This window comes from Nomascus leucogenys, chromosome 9 (assembly GCF_006542625.1).
Source record: "Nomascus leucogenys isolate Asia chromosome 9, Asia_NLE_v1, whole genome shotgun sequence".
NCBI classification, from domain to species: domain Eukaryota; kingdom Metazoa; phylum Chordata; class Mammalia; order Primates; family Hylobatidae; genus Nomascus; species Nomascus leucogenys.
This window is the reverse complement of record NC_044389.1, coordinates 21513016-21530515: the sequence shown is the minus strand read 5'-3', so window position 1 is coordinate 21530515 and position 17500 is coordinate 21513016.

Here is a 17500-nt window from a genome sequence, read left to right as displayed (position 1 = left end):
TTTTTCCCTTTTATTGCAGTGTAATATATCATTGCATGAATATACCAAAATTTATTTATTCATTCTCCTGTTCATGGACACCTGGAGTCTTTTGAATCTTGTGCTATGCACATTCTAATACAAATCTTTTGTGTATATTGTATATGTTTCTATTTGGAGTTGTGGGCAAATGTATAAACAAAGAGTTGCTGGAGTATAAAGTAGTCTTTATTTGTTTGTTTTTATTTTTTCTAATATTTGCGTTTTATTGCTGGAATTCTCAACTGATCTTCATGGGATGCAATGGAGAAAGAAACGTGTTCTAATAACATATCTTCAGGGTTAGTTTATAAGGGTGTTTGCTTGTCAAAATCTTCCATTCACTAAAATAAAACAGTCTGTGATGCATCTGAAAAAAGGCATGCCTACATTTTCTCTAATTACTGGGTATCTTAACTTGTCTTAAAATGGCCTGATAGAGAATCATGTTCCTGTTACATATTCTCAAGGTGAGCTTACAACAGTAATTTTTTTCAAACATTTTCATTCATTCAAACACAACAGGTTGTGATGAATCTTTAACATGGCATGCTTACATTTGCTTTTTTTTGCCTCGTATGTAAATTCATGGCACATGAACCAATATAGAAAGGAACATGTTCTAACGACATATTATCAATGTTTGCTTACAAAGGTTTTTCTCTGCCAAGCACTTCCATTCACTGAAAGATATGAGTTTATGATGCATCTTAAAGAAAGCCTGCTTACATTTGCCTTTTATAGCTTTAATATATAAACCTGTGTAATATGAACAAATGGAGGAAAAAAACATGTTCTAATAATGTATTCACAATGTTTGCTTGCACATCTTTTCTCTGAAAAAGTTTTCCATTCACTATTACAAAACAGTTTATTATGCTTTATTATGCATTTCAAAAATATATTTTATGATGGATTCAAGGGGTACACGTGCAGACTTTGTTACATGGATATATTGCTTAATGGTAAGGTTTGAGCTTCTAGTATACGCAACACCCAAAAAGTGAACATTGTACCTAATAGGTAGTTTTTCAACCCTCAACCCCCTCCCAACTTCCCTTCTTTTGCTGTCCCCAGTGTCTATTATTTCTCTATGTTTATGTGTACCCATTGTTTAGCTCCGACCTATCAGTGAGAACATGGGGTATGGTATTTGATTTTCTATTTCTGAGTTATTTCACTTACGATAATGGCCTTCAGCGCCACTCATGTTGCAGCAAAGGACATGATTTCCTTCCTTTAATAACTGCATAGTATTCCATGAAATATATATAATACATATATTCATATATCACATATATAATATATGATACATATGTGATATGCAATACATCTATATGTATAGGTAACACATATATTTTATATAATACATATTAATTATACATAGGTATTATATATTTTATAACATAATTTGTATTATATAATAGATATGTATTATATATTTTTATATATGAAATATATGTATTATATATTTTATATGTATTTCATGGAATACTATAATACTATACCATACTATGATACTATGCTATACTAAAATATATGTATAGGATACATATATTTCAAATATATATTTCATATTTCATACATATATGAAATATATGTATCCTATATACCACATTTTAAAAACTCAATATTCTGTTGATGGAAATGTAGGTTGATTTTGTGACTTGGTTGTTAGGAATAGTGTTGCAATAAACATACAGGTGTAGATGTCTTTTTTATGTAAAGATTTCTTTTGCTTTGGGTAGATACCCAGTAGTGGGATTGGGGCATCAAATGACAGTTCTATTTTTAGCTCTTTGCGGAATCTCCATGTTGCTTTCCATAGGGGTTATATTGATTTGTATTCCCATCAACAGTGTATAAGGATGTACCTTTTCCTACATCCTCACCAACATCTCACATTTTTTGTCTTTAATAATAGCAATTCAGACTGGTGAGAGATGGTATCTCGTTGTGGTTTTAATTTGCATTTCCCTTATGATTAGTGATGATGAGCAGTTTTTGATATGTTTTTTGGACACTTGTATGTCTTCTTTTGCGAAATGTCTGTTCATGTCTTTTGCCCACTTTTTAATAGGGTTATTTGTTTTATTCTTGTTGGGTTGTTTAAGAAACAACTTTTCATTTTGTTGATCCTTTGTACCCTTTTTGGGCTCTCAATCTCATTTAATTCTGCTTTGCTCCAATCTTTGTTAATACTTTTTTTTTGGGGGGGGGGTCTGGTTTGGGGTTTGGTTTCTTCTTCTTTTTTTTTTTTTTTTTTTTTTTTTGAGGTGGAGTCTGGCTCTTTTGCCCAGGCTGGAGAGTGCAGTGGCGTGATCTTGGCTCACTGCAAGCTGCGCCTCCGGGGTTCACGCCGTTCTCCTGCTTCAGCCTCCTGAGTAGCTGGGACTACAGGCGCCTGCCACCACGCCCAGCTAATTTTTTGTATTTTTTGGTAGAGACAGGATTTCACCGTGTTAGCCAGGATGGTCTCGATCTCCTGACCTCATGATCCGGCCGCCTCGGCCTCCCAAAGTGCTGGGATTACAAGCGTGAGCCACCGCGCCCAGCCTATTCTTGTTTTTCTAGTTCTTTGAGGTGTGACATTAGGTTGTTAATTTGAGATTTTTCTATCTTGATGTTGGCATTTGACACTAACCATTTTTCTTTTACTACTGCTTTTGCTGTATCCCAGAGAGTTTGGTATGATGTATCTCTATTTTTATTCATTTGAAACAAATTTTTATTTCTTCCTTAATTTTCTTGTTTACCCAAAAATTATTCAGGAGCAGCTATTTATTTTCCATGTATTTGTGTAGTTTTCAGATTTCCTTTTGGTTGTGATTTTTAATTTTATTCCACTGTGGTCTGAAAAGATGCTTGATATGATTTTCATTTTTTTGAATTTATTGCTACTTACTTTATGGTAAAGTATATGGTCTCTTTTGGAGAATGCTTTATGTGCAGATTAGAAAAATCTATAATCCATGGTTGTTGGGTGGAATGTTCTGTAAGTGTTTATTCAGTCCATTTAGTTCAATCCAATTTAAGTACAGTGTTTTTTTGTTGATTTTCTGCTTGGATGATCTGTCTAGCACTGTCATTGGGGTACTGAAGTTCCCTACCTCAATTATTGTATTGCTCTCTATCTCTTCTTAGCTCTAGTAGTATTTGTTTAATGAATCTCAATGCTCTGGTGTTTGGTGCATATATATTTAGGATAGTGATATCTTCTTGTTTAATTGAGCCCCTTGTAATTACATAATTTCCTTCTTTGTCTTTTTTTCACTGTTGTTGATTTCAGATCTTTTTTATCTGATATATGTATGGCTACTCATACTCATTTTTGTTTTCTGCTTTCAAGCTATATCTTTTACCACCTCTTTACTCTGAGCCTTGAGACCCATTAGGTATGTTTCTTTTAGACAGCAGATGACTACATCATGTCTTTTAATGTTGTTTGCCAATCTATATGTATTAAATTAAAACATTTAGGCCATTCATATTCAAGGTTAATATTAATATATGGACTTTTATACCTGTCATAATGTTGTTAGCTAGTTGAATTCTAGTCTCAACTATGTAATTACTTTGTGGAATTTGTGAGCTTTGTACTTACGTGTACTTATGTGTGCTTTTTTAGGATGGTGAGTATTGTGTTTTCCTTTCCATCTCAGGAACTCATTTGAGCATTTCTTGTATGTTCATTCCAATAGTGACAAACTCTCTTAGCATTTTTTGGGAAATAATTTATTTTGCTTTCATTTATGAAGCTTAATTTGACAAGATATCAAATTCTTGGCTGGAATTTTGTTTCAAGAAGGCTTTAAATTAATCCCCAATCTTTTCTAACTTATAAGGTTTCTGCTGTTAAGTCCACTGTTTAATGGGATTTCCTTTATAGATAATTTGATGCTTCTCTCTAGCTGCTTTTAACATTTTTTTCTTTCACATTGACCTTGGAAAGTCTGATGACTATATGATTTGGTAATATTCTTCTTGTAAAGTATCTTCCAGGTGTTCTCTGAACTTTTTGTATCTGCATTTCTACATCTGCAGCAAGATTAGGTAAATTTTTCTGAATTATTCCTTCAAATATGTTTCTCAAACTTTTTACTTTCTCTTCTTCTTCCTCAGGAATACCTATAATCTGTAGGTGAAGTCACTTTACATAATTCCATATTTCTCAAAGGCTTTGTTCATTTTTAAATTTCATTTTTTTCTTTATTTTTGTCTGGGTTAATACCAAACAGTGGTCTTCAAGTTCTGTAATTTTTTCTTCCATTTAGTCTGGAGTATTATTAAATCTTTCAGCTGTATTTCAAAAGTCCCTCAGTGAATTTTAGTGTCAGAAGTTCTGTTTGTTATTGTCTTAAAAACTATCTATTTTTTCATGTTTCAGGTTTTTTTTTTTTCTGATTTGTTTGTATTGGTTTGCAACCTTATTTCGGATCTCATTAAGCCTTCTTACAGTCTATATTTTGAATTCTTTATCTGTCATTTTAGAATTTTCATTGTGCTTAGAATCCATTGCCAGAGAGCTAGTCTGTTCCTTTGGTGGGTGGTGTAACAAAACACCGTTTCTTCACGGTGCCAGAGTTCTTACACTGGTTCCTTCTCATCTAGATAAATTGACACTTCTTATTTTTGAATTTATTTTCATTTCAGTGGTATTTTTTACCCTTTGAGGGTATGACTGTAGTACATGTTGCTTAGGGTGTTTTGGCTTTGCTTTTATAGCCGGGTAATCTTCTGACAGCAGGTTTTATATTGGGTCGAGCTCTTCAAGCTCCAGGCCAGTAGGTGGCACTTACTGGTAAGAGCTAGCTGTGGCAAAAGCAGATGAGTATGTACTTGATCCTTTTTACTGGGATGTGCTCACTGTCATTTTGGGCAACAGACTGGTCTGTGGAATGCCCAGTTCCCTGAGTTCCCTGTTCAGCTATTTGGTGCGGGCACACAGAGTTGATCACAGCTGGACAACTAAGCTCTTCCACAACTACCTCAATGACCAGTGCAGGCATCAGCCCTAAGAGGGTGGCTGGGGGAGCTCCTAGTGAAATGCACCAAGCTCTCTACAGATGGGGAGGTGGCTGCACCAACCCCTGTCCTAGAGAGGCAGGAATACAATCTGTTTCCCTATCACACCCTTGACCCAGGGTTCATGACTTCCAGTTCAGACACATACCATCATCCATCTCCAGTGTAGGTGAGAGCCACAGAAAACACCTGCCTTCTGGCTCTCTGTGAGGTGTCTTTGGCATGGAGCCTCTTCACTCAGCCCAGTACAGACATCTTTGTGTCTCACTTGTTCTCTGATGTGGGATCACTGCTGCTGCATGTAGAGATAAGGAGGAGCTCCACCTTTCAACACCTGCAGGTGGGTGTCAGCTGTGTGGTGTTGGCTGGTTGGGTTGGCCTGATAGTGGACCCCTGAGAGAGTGCTCAGATGCTAGCAGTAGTGGACTGGGCCAGACAAACCCCCAATCCCCAGGTCCCTATATGGTCCATTGGACAATGGTGTCCCAGTCCAGGAGGGAATGGACCAGTAACAGGCTGTTCCCAACTCCACTGGGAGTTGCCCTCAGGCCCCCAGGGTTCAGGTGCTGGTTGTGGTAGGGAGGGGTGTGCTGGTCTCAAGGTCACCAACCATGCTTTCAGGTAGGTGTAATCAGAATGCTCAGGCAGCAGCAGAATGCTTAGGCAGTGGGAGCCCCAGGGCCGATCATGGGCTCATGGGAGCTGGGCTTTCAGAAGGACTCCCAGCCTCAGTTTAAATGATCATGCAGGAGCAGGGCAACTGTACTGTGGGCCTGTCAGTGGGGAAGGCAGATCCCCTCAGTGGGAGCAGTGGAGACAAGCAGCTGTTGGGTGCGTGTCTTACTTGCACCTCCATCCCACAGGAGCAGTGGGGATATCCTTCATGGAGGTGTGTGAAGGTGCCCTGTCTCCCACTACTCCCCTGGCCCAGCAGCAACACGGTGGTGGCAGCAGCAATGGCAGAGGTAGCCTAAGGAGAGAATACAGGCCTCTAGGGCTTGGGTTCTCAGAAGGGCACTGGGCTATAGCCAAAATCTTCAGGTGTGGGCAAGGTGACTATGCTCCAGGACTAATTCTGGGGAGGGCAGACCCCCTCAGTAGGATCTGTGGAGGCTGGAGCTGTGAGTCCCTTGGCATACTTGTGCTTCCCTCCTGCAGAAGCTGTAGTGTATTCTGCTATTGGAGTACATGAAGGTGCTGTCTTTTTGGTTCCTCCGTGGCCCAGTGGTAGCAACGGTGGCAGGAGCACTGACTGCAGTGGGAGCTCCAGGATAGACTGTAGGCCCCTGGGACCTGGACTCTCAGAAGAATGCTGAGCTGCAGCCAAATGCTCAGATGGGGGCAGGGTGGGGGCCGGCTGTGCTGTGGACTTGATGCCAGGGAAGGTAGACTCTGTCTAGTGGGACGAGCAGAGGCAGCAGAGCCATGGAAGTGCACTGTCTGCCTGCTCCTCTTCTTGCAGCAGCAGCAGCAGCATTATCCATCTTTGGAGTGTGTGAAAGTGCTTCCTCTCCCCATTCCTTTCTTGGTAATGGCAGTGGTGGTGGCAGCTGGCTCTGGGCTGTAGCTGCTCAGGGATCAAAATCCTGTGGGACTCCACATGCACTCAAGCAGTGCCTCTGCAGAGTCTCCAGGCAACTCCCTCTGTTAGCCTAGAGGTCCAGGGGCACTTAGGGAGGTCTCTCATGACTAGAATTGTAAAGGTCTTCGGCAGAAGTGTGAAACCCCAGGAGTCTCTCACCTAGTCATCCCTTCCCCATGTGAGGGAGCCTCTCTTGGATCCTCGCTGCTCCCAGCCCAGCAGGCTGCCCAGCTCTGCTCTCCTCTGCTTTCTGTGATTCCTGTCACTTCTCTGTTGAATTCCAATGTCCTCTCAGAGATGATCTACCTGAAGTCTTAATATTTACTCACTATTTGGATTCCTCTCCATGAGGGCAGTACACACTAGCTGCTTCTAGTCAACTTGCACCCGAAGTAGTTTTATATTTAAATTGAAAAGATATTACCACAGAGTTTTCCAGAAAGATTGTATCATTTTACTACCACACGAACAACAGTGTGGGAGTTATTCCATATTTTCTCTATTTCCTTTAAAAGCCTTTTCATTTTGGCCATTTGATTTGGTGTTTAGGGGCATCTGGTAATTGTTTTAATTTGTATTACTGTAATGACAAATGCTGGAGAGCAACTTTTCTTTTGCTTATTGTTATTCCCCACGCTTCCATATTTGGCCTGTACTCTGCATATTTTCCATGGCTTTAAAAACATCACAGCATAAGTATTTATTGCATCCAAATATCCTTCTTTTATCTCACTTCTTAACTTTCTATTAGTTATCACAATCGTCTCTTGGATACCTCTGTTGGATTTATGGTCCCTCAGATTTCTCCCTCTCTCTGGGACCAGAATCAGTGTCAAATAACCAGAAACTATTCTTGTGATTTCTGTTCTGTGGAATGGAACCTTTGATTATTAACCACTGCCAAGACACATTTCAAAATTTCTGTGCTTTAAGGAGACAGGTGTGGGTTGGGAGGCATGTGTGGGATTTCTCTTTTGTCACAGAGGTGTCTTAGTCTATGTCTTACTTCCTTGATTCCATTATAATTTTTTTCCAGGAGCATGAAATTCTAGACTCTTGCAGTCAGAGAAGATTGCAAATTCTAAGAAAACAAGCTGTACTCAATTTGTTAACTGTGATTTCAACCAGCAGTGCATAATGACACCTTCTCCATATATTGCAGAATCCTATTTCTGTACTACTCCTAATTAGATACCTGTTGTGTTTCATTCATATCTGTAATCATTTCCTATAGTAGGTACTCAATAGGTATTTCTTAATATATTAATTTGTTTAATTAATTCATTTACTTCATTAATATTAAATATTTATTGAGTATATTGTATATATTGTATAGATACTTGTACTGTAACAATGGGAAAAAAGGCAAAAATCTCTAATGGAATAAACATGATTTTATATATATACCTGCATATATAACTGAACTTTAGCTTATTGGATTGCTTCTAATTTTTCAGTCATGCTGTCCGGAGTGTTTCTCTCTCTAATCACAACTTCCTCTGAATCTTGGATTTGTCCAACTCTCATGGCCATTATAAGCATGTTGTGCCTAAACATTTGCCTAAAGAGATACTTTTTGCCCCCCAATATTCCATAATGATAATTTCTACCATATTAAGCCATATGCATGTGATATTGCTAAATCCTAGTGATAGAATAAACATAAAATAATTGCTTTTACAATTGGATTTCTCACAACTTGCATTTTAAATATTGTTTTCCAATTGTTTTGTGATCTATACAATAATATTTGAAAAACAAAACAGCATAAAACATTTAGAAATATGTTAGGCCACTTTGAAAATGGATAATAGCCCTTTAAAATATATATTTTGATATAGCATAATTTGTATGAGATTATATTTTGTAACAACACAGGTTAAAGAAACAGAGTTTTTCTAATTTAAAAATAAGTTCTGTAAGGTTGATGACAGAAAATGGTAAGGCTAGTTGGAAAGTCACGTAATCAATAATCAAACATAGTCACTCCTTTAGAGTGAGGCAGCTTTAGACCTTTACAAGTTTAGCAGAATCATTTTTTTTTTCCTACCACAAGATCCTTTGCTACAATGACTTGCCATTGCTTTTAAAAGAAGGAATAAGAGGCTGGGTGTGGTATCTCATGTCTGTAATCCTAGCCCTTTGGGAGGCCAAGGTGGGTGGATCACTTGAGGCGAGGAGTTCCAGACCAGCCTGGCCAATATGGTGAAATGCTGTCTCTGCTAAAAGTACAAAAATTAGCTGGGTATGGTGGCAGGCACCTGTTGTCCCAGCTTGGGACGACAAGTCCCAACAACTACTTGGGAGGCTGAGGCATGAGAATCGCTGAAACCTGGGAAGCGGAGGTTGCAGTGAGCTGAGATCGCACCACTGCACTCCAGCCTGGGCAACACAGCAAGGCTCTGTCTAAAGAAATAAAAAGGAAAAGGAACACCAGTACAATTTTTTAAGGTAAAAAAAAGAAGTATAATAGTAACTAATATTAGTCAAACACTTCTAGTACATTAAGAAAATTTCATGCTTTTCTTACTTTGCTAGTGGTTTAGAGAATGGGATTTTCTTTCCTCTGCTGTTTCTTAACTGTGTGACTTTGGGCAGGTTTCATTGGTAAAGTGGGGCTAATTATGCTTTTAAAGAATAATTTTGATGCTTCTATTGAATGCCTGCAAGGCACAGTGCTATACACATAGTTGGCACTCAGTAATTTTTTAGTTTCTTTTGTCATGAACTATAGTGAAGTAGGGTATTACTTGTCCTTATTGTAGATGAAAAGACTGAAGTTCAGATACATTAGGTAATGGAAGCAAGCATATACAACTGTTAGGTAATAGAGTTGAAATTTACTCTAAATATGTCCACTCCTCAAAGCTGCCTTCAATTACTAAAATGAAATCATTTTTTTTTCTACCTAATGTGAAAGGTGGAAATACTCATAGAGGAATAGGAAGACATTTAGATTTAACTAGTCTTGTTTGATATGGTTAAGTTCTTGGTGACCAGAGAATTCAAACCTGGTCTAACATTAAAACACTCAGAGTCTGAAAATAAGCTTGCCATTGATAAATTTTGATATATGAATTGTGCATATACCCAGACATACATATATATTTAATGTGGGTCTCCATATGTGAGTAACAACTTAATTTCTTTCGTTATATTTATAAAAAAATTTTTCCACATCATCTTGAAGTTGGAATATAAAGTTCACTTAGTTACTCATATATTATTAATTGTATTGTAGACTGATAACTTCAGAAACTATGTTTTTATCCCTTAAATCTTTTAATTTCAGTTAAATTGATTAATTTTCAGAATGCATTGTGTGTCTTATTTATAATATATCAAATGTTAATAATTTTTCTCCACAGGTTATCACAAGCATTTTAGAGATCTCTTTTGGTTTTAACCCATATCAAGAAAAGGAAGTATATTATGCCACTATTTGCTACCAATTTTTAATAGAAAATATGAGTAAGAATCCTCATCAATCTTCCTGTCCCGACAGTTCATTGTAATACTTTTCTATTTGGTTCATGAGTGGTCCCATGTATTCATTTTTAAATTGCAATTTGGATGCTTCATATTCAATCATTTTGATAGCATATATTTTGTTCCCTTTTGGAGATTAAAGAACACATGTCTTGACTCAGTTTGAAGCAAATAATCCTCTTAATAAGAAGATGACCTCAGCCACAGTGTTTCTTTGATTCTTTTGGGCACAAGTGTGTTTATTAGAAATGAGTCAGTGGTAGCAGGAAGAGTTGATACCCAATTTAATTACATTTCCTTGAAATAATAGAAGTGGGTAACTGATACATTATATTTCTCAACTATACAGTAAGAAGAGTTCGGTATTATTAGTAAGAATTTAAGATAGTGTAAGTAATAGTTTAACTTGCATTAGATGTATTTTTCTAGGTTTACTTTTAATTGAAGTATGATAAGAATAACATTCTTTCAGAATTTGTCTGATGTGTTTAAAACTTCTTCAGAAAATGAGAATGATTTCGTTAAAACTACAAAGAATTTAATACAGAACAAATAGAGTGGCATCTTATTTTAACCCTAATTAGAAGAATAATCTTGAAACATTTTGAAAGTCTGAAGGTGACCCCTTTATGAGCTTTTTATACATGGCTTAAATAGGTGCTAAAATAATTATCCTTTCATATGTCCAAATCTTATGTATATTCTGAATTACATTTAGATTGCATTAGAGGAAGTAATCTAAGGTTTAATATCAGCTATGAGAGTTTTTTCATATTAAAACCTGTTAGAATATATCTGACTCTCTACCCCTAATTTGACTTTGTCAACATTGATAGACCCTCTATACTATGGCCATGGAACCAAAATTTTGGGCAGTTAGTACAAAGTCTATTTCTCTGTCATACCGCCACTCAAATTCTAAGTATATAATTCCATGAAATGAGTTACTTCCCTTTCTGATTAAATGGTCTAGGAAAGATTTTATAATCTCTAAATGATCCACACTTGATATAAATGTAAATACTCCCTGATACAGGAATATTTAAATAAACTATGGTATAATTATTCTATGGCATATGATGCAGTATTAACAATAATGTATTAAATTTCTAAGTTTTAAGATGAATATAGAGAATATATTATTATGTTAACAATTTGTAGAACAATAAAACATCATCTTTTTATTTAAAAAAGCAATATTCAACAAAAATACAAAGCCGTGTGTATATGTATAAATGTTTGAAAAATTCTTATTTTATTTTTATTTTATTTTATTTTGAGACAGGGTCTTACTGTTTCCCAGGATGGAGTGCATCAGCACAATCACAGCTCACCGGAGCCTTGACCACCCAGGCTCAAGCAGTCCTCCTACCTTAGCCTCCTGAGTAGCTGGGACTATAGGCATGCCTCATCATGCCAAGCTCACTTTTTAAAATTTTTTGTTGAGATAGGGTTTCACTTTGTTGCCCATGCTGGTCTTCAACTCCTGGGCTCAAGCGATCATCCTGCCTCTCAAAGTGCTGGGATTACAGGTGTAAGCCTTTCGTTCGTTCATTTTTTTTTTTTTTTCTTGTTGTTGTTGTTGTTTGTTTGTTTGTTTTTGGATAATGAATACTTCTGATTAGAGAGGTGGATTTTGAGAAAAGAGCATGAGAAATTTTGTTTTTTTCCCTCTAAACTTTCATGTTAGTTTTTATAGTAAATTCACCCAAAAATATTATTTGCGTTTAGTAACTTACACATTTGTCATGAAAGATACCATATTGTACACAACCCCTTGCCATCTTTCCAGTACTTCCTTAATATCCCTCTCTCAAACAATTTGTTTCACCTATTACATTGTTAAATAGTTTTACCTCCTTTTCAAAAACCTTGTAACCTGACAATCTCACCAATCCCGTAAAGACTCAGCTAACAAACAGAGGCAAGTCCTGTAACTTTTGAGACCATCCATGAAGAGACTAAACCTCCTCCGATGGATGAGGATGGAAGGGAAACCCACTTAAAAATTATATCTTTACTTCAATATACATAGAAGTTCGATACATTTTCTAGATCAAGGTGAAGTTATTTTAGTGTATATTGACAGGGATTTCTTCAATAATCAGTTGGGCCTGATTATTGTCAGGCCCAACTATTTATTCACAACTATATTGTAAGCATACTGAAGAATTCTTGGCCCATGATAGATTGGTAATAAATATCTCATAATAAATTTCTGAAGGACTTAAACTGCCCCTTCTTTTGTGTCAAGATATTTATTTTCAGATCAAACACTCTCTGTGAGGTGCCTCACCTATTAACTAATTAGGCACCCAGAGCTTTCCACATAGTACAGTTCCTGAACCATGGTAGTGCCTTTAACTATATAGTACATGAATTAATGAATTGATGGACAAATAGATGGAGAATAGATTGATGAATGTTTCTTATAACCAAAGCATTATATTACTCTCTTTAAAACCAATGTAAAACTATCAAAAAGAATGCTTCTGGTGACAAGTGACTAACCTCATGTGATATTTATTTCAACCTTCTTACTAATTGAAGCAAAATTAATTTGTTTTATTAGAACATATTTTTGGTAAAAAATCTTATTCTCCTATAATATTGACAAAAATAGTATTTCTCTTGATGTATAATGATGATGGCAGCTATGGCTTATTTCACTGTTGAATAAGGCTCACTAGAGAAATTATCATTGAAGTTGCTCATACATTTCTGTTACTTTTGAATCTTAGAAAATACTGGGACTACAATGTAGAAAAGTTACTTTTTCAGCAAAGATCTTGTACGTTTTATAAAAGAGTGGAAGAAATAATATTTTGAAAATTTATTGAAGTTTTTTTAAATTATTGTTTTGCCTTTTATCATAGGGGACCTATAACTTCTTTACTTTCAAAGGCACACGTGTCTCTAAGGAATTACTGGATGGTTACTGGATAGTTTGAAATTGCAAAATTTAGTTTTCAGGAACTTGGAATCTGCATAGACAAACTCTGGAAAGTTTGACTTTGGTGAAACTATTCACATTTTTTTTAACCCCTAAAAAATATAAAGCCATGACCTAAGGGACATTTAATTTCATTATAATCTCGAAAAAGATTATGATTAGGAATCCAGATATAGTGGATGGGAAATCTCTTCCAGAAAATGAGGAGGAATACCTGAATAACTCTTAGATACTGTATACTATGGGAAGAAGAAAGGAATTGGAGATAGGATAAGCAGGAGGTAACGCTTGTCAATAATTGCCTATCTTTCTCTAGTAGGATCCTCCATGGCTAGAACTGTTAGACACATTGAAGGGAAAACCAGATGCAGAAGTGTTTCATCTCACTTGCTCTTTGTGGTTTTTTTTTGTTTTTTTTTTGTTTTTTTTTTTTTTTGACAGAATCTCACTCTGTCGCCCAGCCTGAAGTGCAGTGGCAAGATCTTGGCTCACTGCAACCTCTGCCTCCCGGGTTCAAGCGATTCTCCTGCCTCAGCCTCCCAAGTAGCAGGGATTACAGGTGCCTGCCACCACACCCGGCTAATTTCTTTTGTATTTTAGTAGAGACGGGGTTTCACCATGTTGGCCAGCCTGGTTTCGAACTCCTTACCTCAAGCTATCTGCCCACCTTGGCCCCCCAAAATGCTAGGATTACAGGTGTGAGCCACCACGCCCCACCCGCTTGCTCCTTTGAACCCTGGGAGAAGATGATTGTACAAGGAGTAATTTAGCAAAACACAGTGTGTGGAGGTACTGAATACATCTGCAGTGGTGGGAAATGATCATCCAGATGAAACTTAATCACTTCCACATGACATTGAAGAGACTAAAAAGTTTCTGCTAATTTAATGTGAAGCTGCAAAGGAGAGATTATATTGAATGTTACTGCGAATCTGGCTAAAGAACTTTCACAATGTTGCCGAAGAGGGCACACAATGGCCTTGCAATCAAATTCCTCAAGGCAGATTGTCTAGCATAGAAAGTCACAATCAAACCTCAAAGCATACTAGAAATGCTGAGACCAAAGCAGACTAACCAAAGCAGACCGAGTTTTTCAGCTACACACTTTAGGAGCAGAAACCTATACAATTCCCAGAGATAGAAGTATGCTAACCACACTTCAGGGAACACCAGCTGGCCCTCTCCTCGAAAACAGAACAGCCACAGCAGAGTCCAACAAATTGTCCCCCGGAGACGGAAATTGTACAAAAGGGTAGACGGAGAGTGGAATCTGATTCCGATCATTTCACATTCTTTTTATATATCTTTAAATGAGAATATATGTTAAAGCTGGGAGAAGCTGAGATATGGTTAAATAATAAATGTATACACTGGGATAATTAGGTCACTTACAAAAATGAACTACTACTTCCTTACACATCTGAGTAGGACTATAAGAAAATTTCCAATTCTACTTCAAAAATGATAAAAATGTTACTTTAAATACGTATTTGGCTTTTACATTCATAGTTTGTTGTCTGTTTACGTGTTTAAGTGGACCCTAAATAAAACCCTGTGGATAAGAAAATTAAAATTCTTTCAAGTAAATTTAGTAATTTTAAAACAGAACAAAAGAGATAGAAAAATCTTTTTATGATAGAAATTCTAGTGAATATTATATATGATAAATTTAAAGAAAATAATTATGGTTTCATATATATTTAAATGTATAGCAGCAAAACTACAGTTTTAAATGTAATCAAAATCTTATAAAATTACATTGTTTTAATTAATAACTTAAAGATTGAGTTTTGCTCTGTGATTTTGCTATCTATGCTTGAGGCAATCAAGCACAACGGAAAACACACACTGTGTAGCTAAAGCAAATGAGTCCGTGTTTTACTAGTTATGTGAACTTGGCCATTGATTACACTTTTGTTCTTCAATTTCCCCATATGTACAATGGTAACAGTACCTACCTCACTGAACTATTTTGTGGGCTAAAATTAGAAATTATTCTAAGCTAAGCAACGTGATTGGAATCATGCCTGGCATATTGAATGTCTTGTCTGGGACTTGACTTTGCTATCTTCAACCAGTGGCCAGCAGAAAGAATCCTTAGAAAACATTAAATAATGCAAATTTCTGAAATATTAATGTCAAAATCAAATATATTTAAATATTATCTTTCTCATTTCTAACCCTAGAAATGTTTAAGATTACAATTTTGTATGTATAATCACCAGGCCCATGCATCATTCTTCTAATTAAAATTCTCCCTCTGCATGCTTTTAGCTGTGATTTTTGAAGCAGCTTATAAAAATAAAAAGTCACAAATATTTTCGATAAGCTGTGATACGTGTATCCCAGAATTGTTGTTAAGTGTTTCTTGGAATTTCTCAAGAAGTTTGTGAAATATTTCCATGCATATAGTGTTAATTAAAAGGTAATATAAAAGTATCTTTAGCTCAGAGGCTTTACAAATATGGTTTCATAGTAATGGACAGAATCTGGAAACTGATAGCCATAAAGGCTTATTTCAGCATAAGGGAGCTTAGATCTCTCTGATAATTAAAAGTCAACAAATTCACATTAAAAAAATTATGCAGCAGAGACTGCTTGATTTTGTTGGTAAAGAAATGCTTTCCTTCAACAGGCCTGCTATGTTTGGTTAAAATATCTTAAAAATTTTTTGTATTTTTAATTTTATTACACTTTGAAAGCTTCCACTTCTGCTAAGGAAGAAGAGAATATAAGAGAACATCATTCTCACTGTCAATCAGGGAAGTAAGATAACTTACAAAATTCTAGATTCTTAAAAATCCTCCAAGAGCTGAGGCCATGAAAAAGCATAAATAAGCAAAACCCAGTAAGTGAGAAGCCTTTCTAGGAGTTAAGAGACCCAAAGCTGCTTTTAACAGTGGTAGAGCGCAGGGAGGAGGAAAAAAGCCTCCACTGATGAGGGTAAGAAAAAGACGATTTAGAATTTCTAGGGGGTACTAGCCATAGAGTCTGTACCCAAACACCAGCTCTTTCCCAGGGGCCATCAATGCCCAGGTGGAATTCTGGGGTCAGGGCAAGAAGCTCTCCCTGCCTGGGTAGTCCAGCCCTCATGGCAGCAGCTACCTAGACTGGCATAAGAGCAGGAGAACTCACAGTGACCTGCGTTGAGATGCAGCCATGCGTGGCGAGCTGAGGGCAGGGCTGTAGAGAGAGAAAACTTCGGAGGCACACTGCACACCAAAAGGGTACATGGCAGAGGCTACTACAGCTGGGCTGGGGCAGGAGTGCTGAGAAAAATTCCTCAGTTAGAGGCACAAGGGTTTCTGCTGAATCCTAGGGCAGACAGAGAAATGAGAACAATCCTTTAGGTAGTCTGAGATTCCACTGTGTAGTAAGAGCGACTGCTGGTGGCTAGGCAAGGAGCAGAGGAGCTGAGAGAGATATAACCTGAGGTGCAGGCATGCAGGAGTGCCCATGGCTGAAATGGAACTGGAGAATGGAGAAAGGTCCTTCAGGCTCTCTAGGTCTGAGTACAAGAATGTGGCCTTCTGTAGTGGGGGGCGGAGGAGGGGGCGGTAAGGAAGATAGATGGAGACTCCTAAATACACACTTGACGTGTAGGTTCTCTGGGCCTGCTGCAGTCTGAGGACACAGCAGGAAAGCTGAGAACACCTCCTCAGACACTCAGTTATTGAACCTTGCTGAAGGCGCTAATGCATTATTATCTCTGAATGCATTTGGAGCCAGTGATAAACTAAATCACCGTAAGCAAAAGGAAGTCTAGATTCAGCTCCTTTAACAGATTAGATTGACTCAGCCATATTCACTAGCAGCTTTAAAGGAGAGTTTTGTTTTGGGGGGTGCAACTAAAATTTTCTTCAGTCTCTCTCTCATGATTGCCCATTAATCTATTAACTCATTAATCCCTTAATCCATGAATGGATTAGTCAATTCATGAGGGCAAATCCTATCTGCTCCTATCACTTCTTAAAGATTTCACCTTTCAATATTGCATGGACCAATTCTGAGCCAAGAACCGTCATTAGTATTGGTGATAACACAATTTGAAGACAAAATTGTCTCCCTCAGTGGAATTGACACCTAGGTTAATTGTATTTTGTGTGTTGTAAAATTCTCATTTATTTGTAAAAAAATATATTTTAATGATTTTTAGGATTTTAAAATAAGTTATTCATTGACTATTAAAATTTTGTAACTATGCTACATTGATTATATTTTTTTAGGGTGGAAAGATATTAATCACTTGAACATCTTCATATTCTCCCTATTTTTCTGGATATTTATCTATTCATCTTTGAATGTTCTTTCTGACATGTACCCAACATAACCACAAGGTTCATGTCAGGAGAAAAAGTATGCACACACACACACATACACACACACACACACATATACACAATGTTATGGATTTCTACACAGAAATGCTGGAT